At 37.7% G+C, this 23,446-nt stretch overlaps 1 long non-coding RNA gene across 1 annotated transcript in view; it reads right to left on the bottom strand.

Moving 5' to 3' along the window:
• The window catches only part of LOC140848762 (uncharacterized), a 129,876-nt gene that overhangs the window by 1,406 nt on the left and 105,024 nt on the right, over positions 1-23,446 (bottom strand). The window contains exon 2 of the long non-coding RNA XR_012129878.1: positions 876-992. This is a non-coding gene — a long non-coding RNA (uncharacterized lncRNA). The remainder of the gene's footprint in view (positions 1-875; positions 993-23,446) is intronic.

Here is a 23,446-nt window from a genome sequence, read left to right as displayed (position 1 = left end):
TGCTGGGTATTGAAATTCATACTGTAAATTGCTAGTAGAATGCAAGCTCATGAGAACACACAGTTTGTGTAAAGGGTTAAGATCTTTTTTGCAGCTCCTTACCGAGAGTTGCAAGCCCCAAGTCTAAAGCACACTGTTTTGTGTGTCTCTGCATATCCATGCACTCATGCACATTAAACCCAAAGCCTTAGAATATATTTTCCCAGGCTTGTTAAACTGGAACCCACAGAGTATACTTTCCTGGATATCCTTACACTTAGGCCATATACTTCGTGGAAATGTTAAATAATCTTAGCCTTGTCCCCACTTCACTTTCCTATTTCTTGTTCCATTTTTTTCTCATAACTAAGTAACTATTTCCTCTTCATGTACCAAAAGAGAGGGACAGTTTCAGCTGCCTTCTAACCCTGTAGCTAACAGTGAATACTGGCTTTATTTTTGTTGTTCCACTTTGCTGGAATTTATTGAAGAACTCTTTGACATCTATTTAATTCAGTGTCTGGTTCGTGTTAGGAGTCAACACTAAATATGTATTTGTTGAATGAACACATTATCTTGGTAAAAAATTAGTCTTGGGTCAGGATATGAAACTGTAGGTAAGTAAGTCTTACATGTGAGTTCAATAATGACCTAGATTCTTGGCCAAAGAGAGCAAATCAAGTCATGGGGTGAAGCCTGGGAGAAACATATCAGAAAGACAGCAAACCAGCCTAGAAAGAATTCCAGGATGGCTCTGTACATGCATAGTGTTCCATGTGTTGAACTGCCCTTCTATTATCCTGGCTCTTCAGTAAAATGTCATTAATGGTGCCTACCTGTTCTCAGTGACACAGAAAATTAGAGAAGTGCTGTGCCCATCTGTGGGAAAAGGATACAGAGACAATTTCCCCGTCCGTGAAGAGTACTCCGTCTTCTTACAGCAGAGAAGGGTGGAGGGAGTGTTCAGAGAAAACATGTTGGTTGGGCCTGAGTGCTGAACAGGATCATGACCTCTGGTGAAGAATAAGGAGGCCAACATTTAGCCTAAATCATTCATTCATTCATTCACTCAGTCAGTCAGTCAGTCATATATTAGACAAATGTTTAGTGGACATTTAACATGTGAATGTTCATGATATAGGTAACTATGATAAGGAAAACAGGTTATGAAAGGTATCCATTCCTTAAGAATGGAGAGTAAGGGATAAACGGCTGGTGAAAGGAGGCATTTCCAGGCTTAGACAAGACATTCCTGGGGCTTCTATGCAGTAAGTCCCCTTTCTCAGAGAACAGAGGCTGCCTGCCTTGAGGTGAGCCACAGAAGGTCCTGTTAGGGCCTTGCTAGCGCCGTCCAGAGCCACGGGCTGGATCCGAGAGGGTTACAGCTGGGTAAGGAGACCCTGAAGACTAGAGAAAAGGTTTGAAGGATGAGTCTGGGAAATGGTTGCTCTTGAGTGTAGAGAGTCAAACCAGGAAAACTGAGATAAGTGATGAGTCCAAGGGCAGGGGTAGCACGGAGCAAGGTTGAGGCAGCCAAGCTCAAAGCCTCAGGTAGGACTGGGAGAGGAGAGGAATGAGCCCCGTTTAGGGCTGACTACAATCAAATGAGGCGATTCAGATCCTCCTCAGGAAGAGCAGGAAGGGTTATGCTGGAGACTGCAAGCAAAAGGGCACCAGAAAAAAAAAAAGGACTAGAAGGAGTTGGTGAATAGCTGGAATAACCATCAGTAAGAGCAATGCAGAATCATTGCTTGTTAAAGATTCTTTGGGAATGAAAGTAAAGATTTTCTAAAATATTCCTCCAAGACAGTAGGAGGCTTCTGAATCAAGATACCTGAGAATAATGAGTACCTCACTTCTTTCTCAAAATCCAAAGCAAATAATGAACGTTATAAATCCACAGAACTACTAGGAAACTGAGGAGACCCCTGTCCACATGCCAAAATAATGAGGAATTTCTAGAAAATGAAAAGTAGATGTGATGGAGAAACTGAGACCCAATGAATGTTGAGATATGACTGATGAAAAAGTAAGTTTTCACCCATAAAACCCTAACATAACAAAAAAAGAGGCAGTGGGAATTAGGAGAAAGAACCAGAAGTGGGGAATTCAGCAAGTAACTAATTCAAGGACTGCAAAACAGCTGCTCTGACTGACTGAACATCTGGAGATATGGGATGCTAGGGAAAAAAATGGAGTGAGATGAGCAAATCGCTGGGAAAGTAATGAAAATAGTATTTTTTATATAAATAGAATGTATAAAATGTATATAAACAGTTTAAAAATAATTATAAGGGAAGACTCATGTAACCAGCATCCTAGTTAAGAACTGAACATTGTTAATACCTTAGAATTCCTCTCCTGGTAACATCTCATGTTCTATCCCTAAAAGTAACCAAAATTAATTTGATGATTACCATTTATTTCCTTGCTTTTTCAAAAATAGTTTATCAGCTATGATCACAACTATAAATACTGTATTATTGGTTTTGCCTCTTTTTGAACATGATATACATAAAATCATATTGTACATGATTCGTCACCGACTTACTTCCTTCACTCAGCAATGTATCTGTTAAACTTCAAACTTGATGTGTGCTTGTACCAGTGACTCAAAGTGAAAAACCACAAGGTAAAAATCCACTTTATAAATTTGTCACTGTTTTTTAGCCAACTACTGCTGATGAACATTTGGGTTGCTTTCATTAAAAAAATGTGTTTTATGACCAGTGTTATGAATATTTTTGAAATAATTCCTGATGCACATGTGCAAATGCTTTTTCTTATACATCTAGGAGTAATATATTCATGTGTTCAACTTTCCTAGGCCATGCTGAAGTATTTTCAAAGAACTTGTGCCAATTTATACTCCCACCAGAAGTATAAGAGAAACTCTCTTGCGTTGCATGCTTGCCATCAGTTGGGTTACCAAAGTTTTAAATTAAAATTAAATCTTCTCTTTATGTGAAATTAACGTATCATGATAGTTTTAATCTGAAATTCTTTGATTACAAATGAGGCAAAGCATCTTTTTTACATTCTAAGTCATTTAGATTTCCTTTTTTGTGAATTTCCTGTTCAAATTTTACATCTTTTGTCATTAGGCTCTTTTCTTCTTAATGAATTATGAGATTTCATCAAATAGGTCTAAAAATGCATATTGGGCACTTTCTATGTGTCAAGTATTGTTCTAGGGACTCATTGAGCATCAGTGGAAAACACACACACAAAAAAACCCAAAAAACCAACATAAATACTCTTTGCTCTTAGAGTCCTGATATTCTAGTTTTGGTGGTAGCAAAAAAGGGGAAATAGGCTAAGTAAAGTTGTCTGTATGAATTATAAGTTCTGTAAGTATTTTTTTAATTAAACAAGGTTAGGAGGATTGGATTGTGGGTTTTGTGTGGGAATGGAGCAGGCTGCAACTTCAATTATTCTGAGAATAAGCCTTATGAGATAGAAGTAAGAGAGAGAGAGTATTTGTGGACTTAAAACCTGCATCATCCTATGAGGAACAGATGTCCCTTCCTGACCTGCACTGGACATGTAACATGAGCAAAACATTTTGTTTTGTCAAGCTACTGAGATGTACAGGATGGTTTTTACTACAGCATCACTGATTCATTCTGCTTGGGGCATAAAATTATGAGAAGCACATTTAAAAACTATTTATATAGTCTTGGAGAGTAGACTTCCTTAAATAAAGCACTCAAATTCTAAAGGAAAAAAGCTTCATTACTTAAAAATTAAAAACTCTATTGAAAAGGCACTATGAAAAAATAAAAGACATATATTGATGACAAAATGGTTGATCAACACAAAGAATAGATATTCATAAAAAGAGTTTCTACCGATGAAGAACAAAATAAAACAATTATAGACACATGCACAAGGGATTTGAGAAGGCAATTCACAAAGATCTATAATTAGTAATACAGAATATTACCAATGCTACAAATGTATTATCTCTCCTGTTCCTTTCTTTAAGTACATGAGTACATATTTCTGCATATATGTATATATACACACATATATTCATATACATTTTTATTTTATATGTAAATAAAATATTTTTGAAAATATGGAATAATCTTCAAACCAGTAGAGTTTGAGAATTTTTTTTTTAATCTGGAAGTTCCTTAATTTTATGAAAGAGTTTTTAAAATGTCAGAGTATAGTCTTTTTTCAGAAATGTCTCATTAGTAGTTGAAAACAGTTTTATCTTCAGTTTTGATGTGGTGTATTATAAATGACAATCAAGTTAAATTGTTTAATAACAGTGTCCAAAGCCCCTTTATACTGATTAATCTACTTGTTCTGTAAATTACCAACATGAAAGTATTAGAATATCAAACATGTTTCTAGATTTGCCTATTATTTGGTTCTCTGTTTCTCTTTATAATATGAAGCTATGTTTTAGATATATACAAATATGAGATTGTTACATAATCCTCAGAAAAAATATTTTATCATTACAAAATATCCCTTTTTCCTACCTCAACACTTTATGTTTAAGATCTAATCTGTCTGATATTACTGTAGCCATATCAACATTCTTTTGCTTGGCATTTATATGGTATATCTTTTCTATCCTTTTATTTTTAATCTATTTGTATTTTTATTTCAACTGTGTTTCTTGTAAACAGCATATAGCTGAATCTCTTTTAAATCCAGTATAATTTTTGTCTTGATCCATTTACATTGTCTGTAAGCACATGAAAAGGTGTGCAACATCATTAGTCATCAGGAAAATGCACTTTAAAACCATAATTAGATGCCTCTCAAAGCCAGCAGAATAGCTAAATTTTAAAATAATGACCAAAACAAGTTTTGTAAAGATACAGAGCAACTGGAACTCTCATACCCTGTTAGTAGGAGTGTGAACTGAGTAAGCCACTCTAGAAAATGATTTTAGCAGTAGTTACTACTAAAACTAAACATATGCTTCCCTAACACACATTAGTTCTATTCCTGGGAATATACCCAACAGAAATTAATGTGCATGTCCAACAAAACACAGGTATAAGAGTTTTCATAACAGTTTTATTAATCACAGAAAAATAACTCAAGTGTCTATCAATAGGAAATTAATAAATTTGGGGTAATTTGTGCAAGGATATACCACATAACAATAGAAAAGAACTAGTAATACATGAAGACACATGAATGAATCTCATAAACATGATGTTGAGTGGAAGAAGCCAGACATAAAAGTGTGATTCAAATTATATGAAGCATAAGAAGAGGCAAACTAACCTTGGGTGATAGAGGTCAGAACATGGGTTACCACTGAGGGAGGCTGATTGGCATGGATACCTTCTGGTACACTGAAAATGTTTTATGTCTTGAGCTGAATAAATGTTCACATGGTTATACGAAAGAATAAAATGTATCATTTTCTACACTCATGATGTGTGCACTTTATAGAAGTTATACCTCAATAAAAAAGAAAAACAAGAAATATAGAAAGAAAATAAATATCAACATTTTCATATTTAAAAAAATTCCCAAGTCAGTATTTATGAAAGTGACTTAACATATACTACTTTTGGTTTTATGTGGTCTTTCCATAATGGAATGTTGGGGTGTGGGTAAAATTGAAACATTTCCAGAATTTCTCTCCTGGCTTTGATGCATCTGCATATCAACAGGCGCTCAGGGGTGTAAACAAGTAGGCTTTAGTGCATTTGCGTCTTTCCTCAGGGGTGGAGAAGTTCATCTCCATATCAATGAGTAATTATCTGGGCAACAGAGGGCTTATCTGCACCTAGAGGTGAGGGGGAGGGCCGGTGTTGTGGCTGCTTGAGCAGGAGAGAGAGATGGGCCGGACTGCAGTTTTGTAAGCAATAAATGAGTTTTAAACTATTTCTCCCTTTGACTGATTTTGGTTTTTAGAGGTATTTTGCCCCAGGATTTCCTTTCCCTGGACTTACAATTGGCATAGTTGGCAGGGTTCCTGTGAACCCGAAACCTGTCATAATGGGTGTGACCTCTGAGAGAGACGTCCCTAGAAATGATGGGGAGAAGTGGCACTCACACCAAGAGACATGTGTCTACACTTGTGTGGTCATGGAGGTGCCACCACTGCTGCTGGCCACATCGACCCTGGCCCGTGGCCTGAGCCTAAGGCTACTGCTTCTGCCGCTGCTCTTGCTGCTGGCCGGAGCCTGGCCACAACCATGGAAAAGAGCAGAGGTCTGGGTCACCTTGAAGCAACTGGCTGCTGTGTACCACACCTTGCTGGCTACAGAGCCCATCGCCAGAACAGCTCCGACCAAGGTAATAAACTCCTATCCCATCGTGGGGTGAGTGCAAGACTAGATCCAAAGGCCACAGAGTGGTGTGGCACAGACACCTCAAAAGACAATGTGGACCCATCGGTATGGCTTGTCTTTCACCTTTGAAGAAGTCAGCTGAGCCCAAAAGGCGTGCCCTGCACGTTGTGCAGATCAGCCAACCACCAAGAGGGGCCTAGAGCCTATGGTCGGTCGCCTGTTACTGAGAGAATCGAGGTACCCACTTTATTGGACATGTGTTGCAAGGATGGGCACAGCAATTAGAAGTAAAATGGACGTGGCCCTGGACATTTCAACACATGGATCAGTGATGGCTGGCTCTTCTGGCACCTTGGGGTAAAGGCCTGGAAGCTGGCCTTCTGTGTATTCCTGTAATAACAGCAAATTGGCCCCTGACAATCATGGTTATTTGCTTCTATGGTCTTTGTGCCCTGGATGTACCCCCTGGCTGCAGCTGCCGCATGATGGCTGGAATGGACGAGCTTTGGATTTGATCTGCATGAGACTTTGAACCTAGCTGAATCCTCTGGCTTGAGAATTATGATTGTGTTGCTGTTGTCAAGAAAATAATGTTTAAAGAGAGGCTTGACTTTGTCTAATGTTTGGTAAAAGTTTTGTGAGCAATCTAGCATGATTATTAGGAATGAGTAAACAAGTGTAGAAATGTATTTTGTGCTTAGTGAGAGATTGTGCTGTAAAGTACATTTACTTAATCTGCATAGGCTGAATCCTCTGGTTTGAGGATTATTAAGATTTTATTGCTGTTGCTATTACATGTTACTAGATTTGTCGGAAGAGGGGGATTGAGTAAATTGTAAGGTGAGATTTTGGGAGGGGATGACTGTGGGTAAAATTGAAACATTTCCAGAATTTCTCCCCTGGTTTTGGTTCATCTGCATATCAACAGGCGTTCAGAGGTGTAAACAAGTAGGCTTTAGTGCATTTGCATCTTTCCTCAGGGGTGGAGAAGGTCATCTCCATATCAGTGGGTAATTACCTGGGCAACAGAGGGCTTATCTGTACCTGAGAGGTCAGGGGGAGGGCCGGTGTTGTGGCTGCTTGAGCAGGAGAGAGAGATGGGCTGGACTGCAGTTTTGTAAGCAATAAATGAGTTTTAAACTTTATTTCTCCCTTTGACTGATTTTGGTTTTTAGAGGTATTTTGTCCCAGGATTTCCTTTCCCTGGACTTACATGGGTAAAGTGAGGTACTCCCCTATAAAGCTGCTCAACAGAGCATACATGTTTTTGGAAATATTGTCTCCAGATTTTTGCACAGTGAAACTGATCTCTCTCTGATCTTCGTGTTAGGTTGTGCAGAAGACGCAGGGTGGAGGCATGGGGCAAGCATCAAAGTGTGGAGCTCTGGGTTTCCTGCTCTTCCCTCTCCAGAAAGAATTCACCCAGACAGATGATTTATTAGGAACTGTAAATTTATTTATATCCTTGTCTTTGTTGTCAGCTATTTCTGTCATATTTGAGATGGCAAACTAATAACAATGCTTTTCAGAAGCATTGTGATAGACTATACAATAGAATAGCAGTTATATTCTTGCTGGCAAAATGTTTTAATACCTTCTGTTTAAAAATGCAGTGCTATTCTGTCCCTTTGGATAAACCAGCTGACACTTCTTTAAAAACTCAGCTAAATACCCACCATCCTGTGAAATACCACTTTTGCTAGAGAGTAGACAGCTGGAACCTCACAGACCGTTAAGCAGCTGAGGTGTGAAAACAGAGGCTGCTGTTTTAAAGATTTTGTGACTGATTCTAGTTCAATGGAGTTATGATGCTTGTATCACTTTGATCTCACAGTGGATAATTCTGAGAATGAATATAGGCAATAATGTTCCTTAGCAGCATATAAGCAACTTAGTGTGGTCTTACAAGTGTCAGTTCTGGAGACAAACTGCTCAGGTTCAAATCCTGTGTGCACCAGTTCTGTGCTGGGAGATCATAGACAAGTTACTCCATCTCTCTGAGCCTCAAAAATGGGTCCATTCTACACAGGTTTGCTGTGAAGACTAAACAGAATAACTTATGTGAAACACCTGAAGAAAAAAGAGGGCTGTTCATTCATTCATTTTTATTGAAGCATGTAAGATGCAACATCTAGTTGGACCTGAGAAGTTGTGGGGTGGATTTTATGGGAATGATTAAGTGAGACAATCCGTGTAAATTGCTTACAACAGTACCTGGCACATAATTCTTGATTAACAATCTTAGCTCTCCTCATATTTATTTTTGTCACTTTGAAAAAATTGTGTATATCTGGAATCTAGACCTGCTTTAATTCCTGTGTGGATTCAGAACAGACATTGATTTATTTTAAATTTCTTTCTCATTCATTGATGACAAAGCCTTGGAGTGGGGATTCAGAAGTCACCTGTCAAGAGGTAATGAAGGAACAAGTGGCTCTTTCCCCACTTTCTTATCATTCACTTGGGTTCTCTTTAAAATCTATGCTCTACAAAATCAGACTACATTTTGTTTCCCACATGGCAGAATGGGTGATGATTAGAATATTCCCTGTTTCCCACATGGCAGAATGGGTGATGATTAGAATATTTCCGAGTCTTCCATATTATTCCTTATTTCACATTATTATTTCTCTTTTTTTTTTTTTTTCAATTAGGTGTTCCGCTCCTTCGGATGAATGATAAGTTAGCCCTCTGGATTCAAAGGAAGCTCCCTTGTGGCCTAAAGCCCAGGTGTTTCAACTTCTTAAGTAACCGACAATTAATGTTTTCATCATCCCTCTTTGTTTTACAGAGTTGCAAATAAATTTAGCATCTTCTCAGCAATTTATTTTTGCATTTTGTAAAAAAGCCAGTCACTGAATAAAAATTATCAAGGACTCCACTGCATTTTATGGCAAGTGGCAAATATTACCTGATTATGTTGGCACTTAGGAATGGTTCAGCTTTGACTTTTCTGCAAAATGGTTTGGAGCCCACTGTCTACAGGATGCCGTAAAGCCAGGTGACAGGTGAATGCCTTAGCTGTACATCTGGATAGTCAGTAACTGTCAGTCATCCAGGAATGCACAAAGAACTGAATGGGTAACTGGATTTTCAATTTCCATCCAGATTTTGTGTTTTTCCCATTTTATCCCTTTCATTGTCCTAATTTCCCTTCTGATTTGTCTATGGTAAGAGCCATTGGGTGTACTGAATTTTCTCTGAGAATGACAGGAGCCTTCACTATTCTACCAGTTTCATACTCCTTTCTCAGTAGGATTTATGTTAGTTGAGGATCTAAGCATTGATAAATTATACACACCTCCCCACACAGAATTGTTGTTGGAACTCATTCAGGGCTCTTCATTGAGTTTGGTGTATGAATGTAACTGCCTGATAAACTGTGTTCAAAGCTCTAACCACCCAGTATATTTCCCAAATTAATGACATCTTTGGTGCTTTTAATCTTGATTAAAGAAAAAGATGATAACATTATTTGGTCCTTATGGTTACCTTGACTTTAGATTCCTTATCATCACATCTCTCTCTGTGGACCAAATGAGATACCATAATCTGACAAAGTGCCTTGGAAACTATCAAGGGATTTATATTTGTAAAGTATTGGGATGTGCAATAGTATTTGCTATGTTAAGGAGAGCACCAGGAACTGAATACAAAGTAGAGGCTTAAAAGCTTATAAGAACCTCAATAACAAGAACCATGCCATTGGATTATTCTGTGCTCCATATATTGGCTGAAATGAGACATACCTCATAAATATTTGCCAAATTAGAAAAGAATTTTAAAATGATAAACTAGAAGAATCTAAATTTCAGGTCTTATTGCTATGTTCTAATAGATTCATTCTCTTATAGAAAGTTATTATTTTCAACTTGCTGAAAATCAATCTATATTTGTTTCTTAAAGGCTTATTAGGCACCAGGCACTTGGGTGGGACCATGAGAGACATAAAGAAAAGATTTACAGTCAAGGAGGGAGAGTTCTGGTTCAGAGTAGCAAAGTCAGCCTGTGCGTTAACTCTCTTGCTGCCTTCACCCATGGCCTCTTCCAATAAGTAAATTTTATCAGCAAAAGGAAGCAGAGAATGTCAGAAACCTGTTAAATTTTAGTGGAAATAAAATAGGTTTTCAACCTCCAAGTCACTGGAAGCAAATAGAAACTGACTTAGTGAATGTGCACAAAAGGGACCACAGGAAAAGAAGAGGATACACAACGCGGAGAAGGTGATGTGAGGGAGGCAGAGGTTGGAGTGATGCATCTATAAGGCAAGGAATGCCAAGGACTGCCAACAACCGCCAGAAGCTAGGCAAGAGGAAGGGTACAGTTTCACCCTCAGCACCTCCAGAAGGAACCAACCCTGTCGACACCTGGACTTTGTACTTCTGGCCTCCTAAACTGTGAGAATAAATTCCTATTGTTTTAAACCACTTATGGTTTAAGCCAGTTTGTAGTAATGTGTCACAGCAGCCCTAGGAAACTAATACAGCTGGTAACGGGAAGCAGTAGGAAAGAGGTCTCAACTGTTACTTTGCATTAAATTGTTCAGCCTGAAAGTGCCATACTTCCAATTCTGCTCCTAACTCATTAGCCCAAACAACTCAGGCAGCCCCACATAAGCAAAAGTGTAATCCTGCCATGTGCTAAAAAACAGAGAACCAGAAATATCTGGCAACGACACTGAGCCCATTGTACCATTTTGCTTTCAGAGGCAAAAGTCCAAGAAAAAAATACAACTTGGCAAATGTATGCTAATGGAATAGATGACACTCAAATCCTTCTCTCTTGTGACAAACAGAGAGAAATTTTGTCCCCCAAATCTCCAAAGTGATATTCCATATATTCTTTTTGACAGCAGCATCAAATTTGAATTCTAAAGTCCTTCTTAAAAACTGGCAATGACTCAACATTAGCAAGAAAAGGCTTCCTCATAACCTTCTAAATGGCATTTTCAGGAGTGACATCAGAAAAATATTGGCTAAACTCATCCTGCAGAAACTGGATTTGGATATTTTCTTTGAAATAATTTTTAAAAGCCTTGTCTTTATAATCTTCATTAAGACAAGAAAATGAAGAGGCATTTTAAGAAACAATTTGCTGAATACATAGCTAAATTCTGGCTTTGTATGTTCAAGGTAAATCATAAAGAGAAATAATGCTGGTGTTTCCATCTGGATGTATTCACAATGTCAATATATCAGACAACTATACCAAGCCTTGCTGAAAGTTACACTTTTTTGATAGTTGAAGCACTTAGTCTTATGCCTGACTTTAGGAAAGCAGAGAAAAAAATGTGTTGCAACTTTTAAATCCAGCCAGGCTGCCTCCTTGTTGACAACTGAGGAAACTCAGTATGAGACAAAATAACTTCATGAGAGCATTCTAATTTTCACAAAGCAAGGCAGATATTTAGTGTGCAGTAAACATTCTTCACCTAACTGACTGCCTTCTTATATGGTTAATGTCTTCTTATAGGTTATTGGGCTGTTTTGGAAACCAATGCTTACAGGTGAAAGATGCAAGACAATCAATCTTCTGCTTCTCCTGGCCCAGTAAATTTTCTTCTTTTATTTTTGCTAAAAATGACACACATGAGCCTAGCATTGCTGCATTATTATTAATGCATATTACTAATGATTGCCTGAGTTCAAATTAGTGTTTAAGAAGTTTGGTGTAACTTTTAGTTAAGCACCAGATTTTTTAAAAATGTTGGCAGTAAGTTTATTGAGGCATAATTTACACATAATTCACCTTCTTTATAATATTTATTACGTATAATAGTACATAGTTATTGAGATTTGACAAAAACACAGTTGTGTAAATACCACCAAAACCAAATGTAAAACAATTCTATTTTCCCCCCAAATTCTCTCTGCCCTTTATAGGCAATGCACCTTCAGCACCTGTAAATCACTGGACTGTTTTGTGTATCTTTTTTTTATTATTATTATTTTGGTATCCTTAATCTACAATTACATGAGCAACATTGTGGTTACTAGACTTCCCACCATCATCAAGTCCCCACCACCTACTCCATTAGAGTCACTGTCCATCAGCGTAGTAAGATGCTACAGAATCAATCCTTGTCTTCTCTGTGTTGTACTGCCTTCCCTGTGTCCCCTGCCTACATTATGTGTGCTAATCGTAATGCCCCTTTCACCCTCTTGTCCCTTCCTTCCCACCCATCCTCCCCAGTCCCTTTCCCTTTGGTAACTGTTAGTCCATTCTTGGGTTCTGTGAATCTGCTGCTGTTTTGTTCCTTCAGTTTTTTTCTTTGTTTTTATACTCCACATATGAGTGAAATCCTTTGATACTTCTCTTTTTCCACCTGGGTTATTTCACTGAGCATAATACCCTTTAGCTCCATCCATGTTGTAGCAAATGGTAGGATTTGTTTTCTTCTTATGGCTGAATGATATTCCATTGTGTATATGTACCATATCTTCTTTATCCATTCATCTACTGATCTACATTTAGGTTGCTTCCATTTCTTGGCTATTGTAAATAGTGCTGTGTTAAACATAGGGGTGCATATGTCTTTTTCAAACTGGGTTCCTGCATTCTTAGGGTAAATTCCTAGGAGTGGAATTCCTGGGTCAAATGGCATTTCTATTTTTAGTTTTTTGAGGAACTTCCATACTGCTTTCCACAATAGTTGAACTAGTTTACATTCCCACCAGCAGTGTAGGAGAGTTCCCCTTTCTCCACATCCTTGCCAACATTTGTTGTTGTTTGTCTTTTGGATGGTGGCCATCCTAACTGGTGTGAGGTGATATCTCATTGTGGTTTTAATTTGCATTTCTCTGATGATTAGCGATGTGGAGCTAATGTGCCTTTTGGCCATCTGAATTTCTTCTTTGGAGAAGTGTCTGTTAAGCTTCTTTGCCAATTTTTTAATTGGATTATTTCCTTTTTGTTTGTTGAGGTGCATAAGCTCTTTATATATTTTGGATGTCAACCCTTTATCAGGTATGTCATTTATGAATATATTCGCCCATACTGTAGGATACCTTTTTGTTCTAATGATGGTGTCCTTTGCTGTACAGAAGCTTTTCAGCTTGATATACTCCCACTTATTTATTTTTGGTTTTGTTTCCCTTGCCTGGGGAGATATGTTCATGAAGAAGTTACTCATGTTTATGTCCAAGAGATTTTTGCCTCTGTTTTTTTCTAAGAGTTTTATGGTTTCATGACTTACATTCAGGTCTTTGATCCATTTTGAATTTACTTTTGTGTATGGGGTTAGACAATGATCCAGTTTCACTCTCTTACATGTAGCTGTCCAGTTTTGCCAACACCAGCTGTTGAAGAGGCTGTCATTTCCCCATTGTACATCCATGGCTCCTTTACATATATTAATTGACCATGTATGTTTGGGTTAATATCTGGACTCTTTATTCTGTTCCACTGGTCTGTGGGTATGTTCTTGTGTCAGTACCAAATTGTCTTGATTACTGTGACTTTGTAGTAGAGCTTGAGTTGGGAAGCGAGATACCACCCCCCCCCCAACTTTATTCTTCCTTCTCAGGATTGCTTTGGCTATTCGTGGTCTTTTGTGGTTTCTTATGAATTTTAGAACTATTTGTTCTAGTTCATTGAAGAATGCTGTTGGTATTTTGATAGGGATTGCATTGAATGTATAGACTGCTTTAGGCAGGAAGGCCATTTTGACATATTAATTCTTCCTAGCCAAGAGCATGGGATGAGTTTCCATTTGTTAGTGTCCTCTTTAATTTCTCTTAAGAGTGTCTTGTAGTTTTCAGGGTATAGGTCTTTCACTTCTTTGGTTAGTTTTATTCCTAGGTATTTTATTCTTTTTGATGCAATTGTGAATGGAATTGTTTTCCTGAATTCTCTTTCTGCTAGTTCATCATTAGTGTATAGGAGAGCAACAGATTTCTGTGTATTAATTTGGTATCCTGTAAATTTGCTGAATTCAGGTATTAGGTCTAGTAGTTTTGGAATGGGATCTTTAGGGGTTTTATGTACAATATCATGTCATCTGCAAATAGGGACAGTTTGACTTCTTCTTTACCAATCTGGATGACTTGTATTTCTTTGTTTTGTCTCATTGCCATGGCTAGGGCCTCCAGTACTACGCTGAATATCAATGGGGAGAGTGGGCATTCCAGTCTTGTTCTTGACCTTAGATGAAAATCTTTCCGCTTCTTGCTATTAAGCATGATGTTGGCTGTGGGTTTTTCATATATGGCCTTTATTATGTTGAGGTACTTGCCCTCTATACCCATTTTGTTGAGAGTTTTTATCATGAATGGATGTTGAATTTTGTCGAATGCTTTTTCAGCATCTATGGAGATGATCATGTGGTTTTTGTCCTTCTTTTTGTTGATGTGGTGGATGACGTTGATGGATTTTTGAATGTTGTACCATCCTTGCATCCCTGAGATGAATCCCACTTGAACATGATGAATGATCCTCTTGTTGTATTTTTGAATTTGGTTTGCTAATATTTTGTTGAGTATTTTTGCATCTATGTTCATCAGGCATACTGGTCTGTAATTTTCTTTTTTGGTGGGGTCTTTGAATGGTTTTAGTATTAGAGTGATGCTAGTTTCTCAGAATGAGTTAGGAAGTATTCTCTCTTCTTCTATTTATTGGAAAACTTTAAGGAGAATGGGTATTATATCTTCCCTAAATGTCTGATAAAATTCAGTGGTGAATCCTTCTGGCCCGGATGTTTTGTTCTTGGGTAGTCTTTGATTAACAATTCAATTTCAAAGCTGGTAATTGTCTGTTTAGATTTTCTGTTTCTTCCTTTGTCAGTCTTGGAAGGTTATATTTTTCTAGAAAGTTGTCCATTTCTTCTAGGTTATCCAGTTTGTTAGCATATAATTTTTCATACTATTCTCTAGTAATTCTTTGTTCTACTGTAGGGTACGTCGTGGTTTTTCCTTTCTCAATTTTGATTCTGTTTATGTGTGTAGATTCTCTTTTTCTCTTAATAAGTCTGGCTAGGGGTTTATCTATTTTGTTTATTTTCTCAAAGAACCAGCTCTTGGTTTCACTGATATTTTCTATTGTTTTATTCTTCTCAATTTTATTTATTTACTCTCTGATCCTTACTATTTCCCTCCTTCTGCTGACTTTGGGTCTCATTTGTTCTTCTTTGTCTGGTTTCAATAATTGTGACTTCAGATTATTCATTTGGGATTGTTCTTCCTTCTTTAAATAGGCCTGGACTGCTATATACTTTCCTCTTAGAACTGCCTTTCCTGCATCCCACAGAGGTTGGGGCTTTGTGCAGTTGTTGTCATTTGTCTCCATATATTGCTTGGTCTCTGTTTTAATTTGGTCAGTGATCCATTCATTATTTAGGAGCATGTTGATAAACCTCCTTGTGTTTGAGAGTCTTTTTGTTTTCTTTGTACAATTTATCTCTCATTTTATACTGTTGTAATCTGAGAAGTTGGTTGGTAGAATTTCAATCTTTATGAATTTACTGAGGCTCTTTTTGTGGCCTAGTAGGTCGTCTATTTTGGAAAATATTCCATATGTACTTGAGAAGAATGTGTATCCTGGTGCTTTTAGGTGTAGAGTTCTGTAGATGTCTATTAGGTCCATTTGTTCTAATGTGTTGTTCAGTGCCTCACTGTCCTTACTTATTTTCTGTCTTGTTGATCTGTCTTTTGGAGTGAGTGGAGTGTTGATATCTCCTAAAATGAATGCATTGCATTCTATTTCCTCCTTTAATTCTGTTAATATTTGTTTCACATATGTCAGGGCTCCTGTATTGGGTGCATATATGTTTATAATGGTTATATCCTCTTGTTGGACTACCCCTTTATCATTATGTAATGTCCTTCTTTATCTCTTGTTACTTTCTTTGTTTTGAAGTCTATTTTGTTACAAGTACTGCAACACCTGCTTTTTTCCCCCTATTGTTTGCATGAAATCTCTTTTTCCATCCCTTCACTTTTATTCTGTGTATATCTTTGGGTTTGAGGTGGGTCTCTTGTAAGCGGCATATAGATGGGACTTGCTTTTTTATCCATTCTATTACTCTCAGTCTTTTGATTGTTGCATTCAGTCCATTTATACTTAGTGTGATCATTGATAGATATGTACTTATTGCCATTGCAGGCTTTGGATTCATGGTTACCAAAGGTTCAATGGTAGCTATTTTCCTATCTAATAGTCTAACTTAACTCTCTTATTAAGCTATTATAATCACAGTCTGATGATTCTTTATTTCTCTCCCTTCTTATTCTCCCTCCTCCATTCTTTATATGTTAGGTGTTTTATTCTGTACTGTTTTGTGTTTCCTTTGACTGCTTTTGTGGATAATTGATTTTATTTTTTGCCTTTTGTTAGTATTTGGTTGTTCTGCTTTCTTTGCTATGATTTTATTTTCTCTGGTGACAGCTATTTAGCCTTAGGAGTGCTTCCATCTAGAGCAGTTCCTTTAAAATATCCTGTAGAGGTGGTTTGTGGGAGGCAAATTCCTTCAACTTTTGCTTGTCTGGGAATTGTTTAATCCCTCCATCATATTTAAATGATAATTGTGTGGATACAGTATCCTTGGTTCAAGGCCCTTCTGTTTCATTGCATTAAATATATCATGCCATTCTCTTCTGGCTTGTAAGGTTTCTGTTGAGAAGTCTGATGATAACCTGATGGGTTTTCCTTTGTCGGTGATATTTTATCTCTCTCTGGCTGCCTGTAATACTCTGTCCTTGTCTTTGATTTTTGGCATTTTAATTGTTATATGTCTTGGTGTTGTCCTCCTTGGGTCCCTTGTTTTGGGAGATCTGTGGACTTCCATGGTCTGAGAGACTATTTCCTTCCCCAGCTTGGGGAAGTTTTCAGCAATTATTTCTTCAAAGACACTTTCTATCCCTTTCTCTCTCTTCTTCTTCTTCTGGTTCCCCTATAATGCAAATATTGTTCCATTTGGATAGGTCCCACAGTTCTCTTAATATTCTTTCATTCCTAGAGATCCTTTTTATCTCTCTCTGACTCAGCTTCCCTGTATTCCTGTTCTCTGATTTCTATTCCATTAACAGTCTCTTGTACCTAGTCCAGTTTGCTCTTAAGGCCTTCTATTGATTGTTTCATTTCTGTTATCTCCCTCCAGACTTCATCCCTTAGCTCTTTCATATTTCTCTGCAGGTTCATCAGCATGGTTATGACTTTTATTTTGAATTCTTTTTCAGGAACATTGGTTATATCTATCTCACCAGGCCCTCTCTCTGGTGTTGTCTGAGTGATTTTTGACTGGACCAGATTCTTCTCCCTTTTAATGGTGATAAAAGTGGTTGCAGGCAGGTGGCACGTGTGTCAGCTGGGAGAACAAAGTCCCTTCCTGCTTGCTGTTTGTCTTGCCCTTCTCTGCTGCCTGTGTCAGTCAGCTGCACACCGGGGGCAGTCTCTGGGACAATCTCCTGAGCAGTTGTGGGTGGGGCAGCCCTCAGGATACCCTACAGCCCTGTGGGGGGTCAAGACATGCCTGATGTGTTCTCCTGTGAGAACAACACCCCTTCATGCCTTCTGGACCTTATTCCAGCTTCCGCTGCCTGTGCCAGTTACTCGCACACTGGGAGCAGTCTCTGGGTTAATCCCCTGAGCTGCCATGGGTGGGTTGGCCCTTGGAATAGCATAGCACACTGCAGGGGGGTGGCAGACATATAGGGTGTGTTCTCCTGTGAGAACAGCACCCCTTCAGGCCTTCCAGACCTTGCTCCAGCTTCCTCTGTCTGTGCTGGGCATCTACACGCCAGTGGCAGACTCTGGGTCTGTCCCAATTAGCTGTGTGCCAGGAGAAGACTCTGTGTGGTTGCAGTGGGCAGTGCTGTTCTCTGGCTGTTCAGCAACTCTGGCAGGTTAGCCGGTTTGCTTGCAGTGTTGCCTGGGGGGAATGAATGGCAGGCTGCTTATCACAATAAGGTGCTTTGGGGCTGCATTACCCCCCAGGGTGTTAGGGTGCCTGAAGTTCATCAAGATTCCCAGCATGCTGGGGTGAGTGTGCTGTGATGATTTTGTCCAGCTGTTAAGCCCTTGTCCTTCTGAGACTTTTAAAAAGCACCCACTTTTCTTTTGTCCCAGGGGAGCTGGTTGTGGGGACCTGCTCGCAGTCTCTGTCTCGGATTTTACTCTTCCGTTTCTCTAATATCCAGTAAACCATGTAATGTGTATCTGTTCTCCCTGTGCAGATTACTAGGGCTGATTATTTAGCAGTCCTGTGCTTCAACTCCCTCCCCACTCTGATTCTTTTCCTCCCACCAGTGAGCTGGGGTGGGGGGAGTGCTCAGGTCCCACCTGGTCACAGCTTTGTATCTTACCCTTTTTGTGAGATGCTGAGTTCTTACAGATGTAGATATAGCCTGGCTGTTGTACTGTGTCTTCTGGTCTCTCCTTTAGGGATAGTTGTTTTTGTTGTATTTTCAAAAATATATATGGTTTTTGGGAGGAGATTTCCACCACCCTATTCACGCTGCCATCTTGAGCCCCTCCTCCTGTTTTGCATATCTTTTGTTTCGCCTTTTTGAGACTGTATTGACTGCTCATATGTAGTAAGTGTTCTTTTGAGTCAAGTTCTTTCATTTAGCATAGTATATTTAATATTCTTCCATGTCATTACTTATATCACTACTTTGTGCTTTTTTATTACTGAGCTGCATTATTTGTAAGGATACATATCAACACTTGTTTACCCATTCAGTTGTTGAAGGACATTTAGGTTACTTCCAGTTTTTGTTAATTATGAATAAGGATGCAATAAATATTTGTGTAAAGGCTTTTGTGGGAATGTATGTTTTCATTTCTCTTTGGTAAATACTTACAACTGGGTCATATGATGACTATATTTTTAGCTTTATAAGAAAGTACCAAACTTTTTTCCAAAGTGGTTATAGCATTTTGCATTCCCACCTTCAAGGTATGGATATTCTAGTCATTGCACATCCTTGTCAACACTTGTACTGCCAGTTCTTATCACCAAGGTTTAAACTTTTTTTTCCTTTTCCTGAAGACTGATGATGTTGATCATCTTTCCATATCCACATGTCTTTCTTGAAGTGTCTGTTCAGATCTTTTGCCCATTTTTAATCAGGTTGTTTGCTTTATTACTATTGAATTTTATTTATGTAGTCTGGAAACAAATGTGTTTTGCAAATATTTTCTCCAAGGTTGCAGCTTGTCTCTTTATTCTCAAAACATTATCTTTCAAAAAGCCTATATTTTTAACTTAATGAGAACAAATTTATCAATTTTTCTTTTGTAGATTTACTTTCAGTCTCATAGCTAAGAATTCTCTACTTAACCCAAGGTCCCCCAAATTTTCTCTTATATTTTCTTCTAGAAGTTTCATAGATCTAGGTTTTATATTCAGATCTATGATCCATTTTGAGTTACTTTTATTTTTATTTTCATATATGGTGTGAAGCTTGTTTGTAGGTTCAATTTTTCCCCCTCTATGAGGATATCCAGTTGTCCTAGGATTATTTGTCAAAGGATTATCCTCCCTCCACTGACTCAACTTTGCACCTTTGTCAAAGATCAATTGACAATATTTCTGTCATTCTATTTCTGAACTCTCTGCTCCTTTTACATGTGCCCATTATTTTACCAGTAGCACACCGATTAAGACAACTCTATAGTAATTATTGGTTTCAGGCAATGTGAACACTCAAACCTTATGTAATTAAACTAACATAATGAAAAGTTTATTATCAGTTCAGTCTTCAAACCTTTTCAAAGCCTTTGTGCTGCTATTTGAATCCATCCCATGAACATCACCCAGTGGTTCAGTCTGGCACCTGAAAAGGGATCTGTTCTTTCAGTTCTCAATGTCTTTTGTATGCCTGTTAGAATCAGACCTAGGCATGACAGCTTCAGATAAGCCCAAGAGTTAATAAACAATTTCAGGGTATCACTTTCCCAAATTTCTTCCTCTCTGCCATCTCCCCAAAACTTCCCATTCATCTGGGGAATTCTCCTCCAGCCAGGGTTTAGTTGCCCTACTCTGCCACACACATCTGCTAACACAACTATAACAGTAAACGGCAGTGAGAGACCTGAACTAGGAAAAGTGTTAAACCCCCTCCAGTTTGGTGGTACTTTTGAGTTTTCGTATTCATCCCCAGTCCATCTGCTACAATTTACTTTTCAAAGTTAACAAATAGCTGCCCCATGCCTTCTGTCCTGGCTTTATATCTGTATTCATTGGTAGAGTCAGAATGGACTATGCTTACTCATAGCCAATACTTGAACTTGATTTTTAAATAAACACACAATTTCAGAAAGCACATATGTATATATGCCATAGAAATTTACAGTATAAATTATACTGAGCACACTGGAAAGCACTTCAGGTAACTAATATGTATTTTATACTGCTTGTTCTGAATTTTTTCTCACACTACCTTCTAAGTATGCCTACCAGCTATGATTACTCAGAGAGAGAGAGAACTGCTCTTTGTAATTTGCATTATAAAAGCAAAGAGATTTCTTTTCCATTTTTCAAATATAAAAATGTTACAATATTGAACATTCCCTTTCAAGCCACACATACTCTTCTTATCCTAATAGTGTGCTATGCCCTATTGACTTCACCTCTCAATTTAGAATTGTTGTCCTCACATACACTGACTATGTGCAGATGGCAGAGAGCCTCGAAACATTCTTTGGTGGAACATTTGGCATCTGGGGACCAGGTACTGGACAAGCAAAGGGAACCTGAAAATTCAATTCTGCTTCGTGGAATCTACTGTGTGGGTAACCTACACAAAAATAATTGAGAATCTCCTGTAAGTAAAATTACAACTAATACTTAAGGTTTTGATACACAAAGTTGTCTTTATAAGATAAAAAATTACCCAAATGGTTATCCTTTCACATTTCACATGGTAGCACTTACTATTATGAAATTACCAGTGGAAAACAGAATGTTCATAGAGTTTATCTGGTCTAAGAATCCATTCCCCTACTCCTATCTCTGCTGGGTGAAATACTTCTTATCCTTTAAGTTCAAGTTGAATGTTACCTTCACACTGAAGCCTTCATCGATCATGCCAATCAAAATCACCTGTTCTTTCTTCTGTGTTCCTTTAGGATTTTGCTCATGCTGCTAACATTTTTTCATGCTGTCTTACAGCTTATTTTATATAGTTTTGCCTCCCAGATAAGTTGTTAGCTTCTTGACACCAGGGACCTAGGACCATTTCATTTTTTCCTCCCCAGTGCCTAACTCAGTTGCTGGTAAGATCAAGGTATATATCTTTTTAAATAAAGCTCCAAAGATGGTTGTGATGCACAGCCATTTCAGAGTTTGAAATATGAGATAAAGAATTTGTTTTAATGAAAACTGAAAATTTTGACCAACAAACCAAGTGTCAATTCAACATAAGAAAGCACTCAAGGTATGACAAACTATCATTAATTCTTAACTTTTTTTAAAATTTACCAAATAGTTTTACCACCACCAAGATACCCCAAGTAGTAGTTGCAATCTCATTGGACTCTATGGGTAACATGAAAAGGGCCAGGGCCAGGCAGATGGACAGAAATGTAAACAGAATTTATGAGCCTTATGATGCCAGCCAGCTTCGTGGGAGCAATCGATGCAATATTTCAAACACAGCCTGAGAAGTACAGTTTTAGTCAAGTTTACATGGTTTTTTTAAAAAAACTTCTTTCCCATTGTACAACTGTTTTCAGTTCTCTCTCAGCTTCCATTTTCATAACAAGCACTGCGTGTCAGGGAGAAGGAGCATTTTCCAGGCAGCTAGAATGATTATGTCTAACAACCAGCACCCTCAAAGAGAGATATTTCTAATCTGAAGTGATCAGGGGAAGAGGTCTAAATTTATTCTCTTGATAGTCTGAAATGAATTTTTAAAGAGCACTATTAATGCCTTCTGTGTAGGAAGGAAGGAAATTAATATTTATTACCTGCTTAGTGCCCATCAGTGTGCTTTCAGAATTGACATCTTTGTAATGTCCGTTTGTAACCAACTCTGATCTTCTCACCTTAAGGTCAAAAGTCTCTCAGTGCCTCTCCAGTAGCTTTAAGGCATATGAAGTTTCACAGACACCAACAGCTTTTGTTTTCTTCTAAGGGCTGCAGCTTGCACTGCCCTGGTGAGAACCAGCCACTTCATATTTAGACCTCCCTAACTAATCCCTAATTTCCAACTAGGTGTTGGAAATAAGGATTTCTGCACTCTAGTCAAGCTAATGTAAAATTCCTGAACATAGGGTCCAGGGATCTGTATTTTAATAAACAGGTAATTATTGGGTACTCTAAAGTAGAGAATAAATTATTTAGAGATTCATCTACTCTCTTTTACCAGAGTATATAGATCACAAACTAAACCTGTACACTCGTTTCCATTTTCACTTCCAACTCCTCTCTGCTTCTTTCGCTCATGCAGAATTAATGTAAAAATAATGTAGATATATATACATACACACTTGTTTACTTGTTGTGACCTGTTTGAGAACAGATCCTCAATGTCATCTCAAACTACAAGGTTTGCTAGACTTGTGTATCTTATTCATATACTGAACACATCTTGGATACAACTAATTTTACCAAGAAGAACCCATTGCTAACATCCATTATGTGAATGCCTCTAGACAGTATCTGAACATATATCTAATATCATACCCTCAATGGCATTGAAAATGTAACCCATCTTGCCCAAACAATAGAAGTAAATTTGCTTTGTTCTTTAAAAAGTGAGAAAGCTCCTTTTCCAAGTATTATTTTTAAATGTTAAGTGGTTGTGATATATAGCTATAGACATGTATATGCATATCTATATCTATATTTATATCTAATCTATATCAATGTTTTTTTTTCTCCTAGGGTTTCCGTAGCAACTTCCTTATACAATTTACTCATTAATGAACTAATTTAACTATGCTAATATCTACCTATTATCAAATCTCAGATGCAACAATTACAGCATACTGTATTATAGAAAGAAGAAAGAAGAAAACACTCAGAAACAAGAAAACACACTGGTAAGTTGGACATGCAGTTCCAATTTCAAGATGGTAAAATTAAATTTAAAAAAAAGAAGCATCTTAAAACTGATGAAATATGATATTTTATAAACGTCATTTTGTAGATATTAAGAAGTTTACAAATTAAAGACTATGACACATATTTTCTTAGAAGTTTTGTTAAGAATAAAAAATAAAGAAACAATAATGCTACCAGGCAATATAGT

This window comes from Manis javanica, chromosome 4, assembly GCF_040802235.1.
Source record: "Manis javanica isolate MJ-LG chromosome 4, MJ_LKY, whole genome shotgun sequence".
Taxonomy (NCBI): domain Eukaryota; kingdom Metazoa; phylum Chordata; class Mammalia; order Pholidota; family Manidae; genus Manis; species Manis javanica.
The sequence above is the reverse complement of the archived record's forward strand: the minus strand, read 5'-3'. Positions and strand labels throughout refer to the sequence as shown.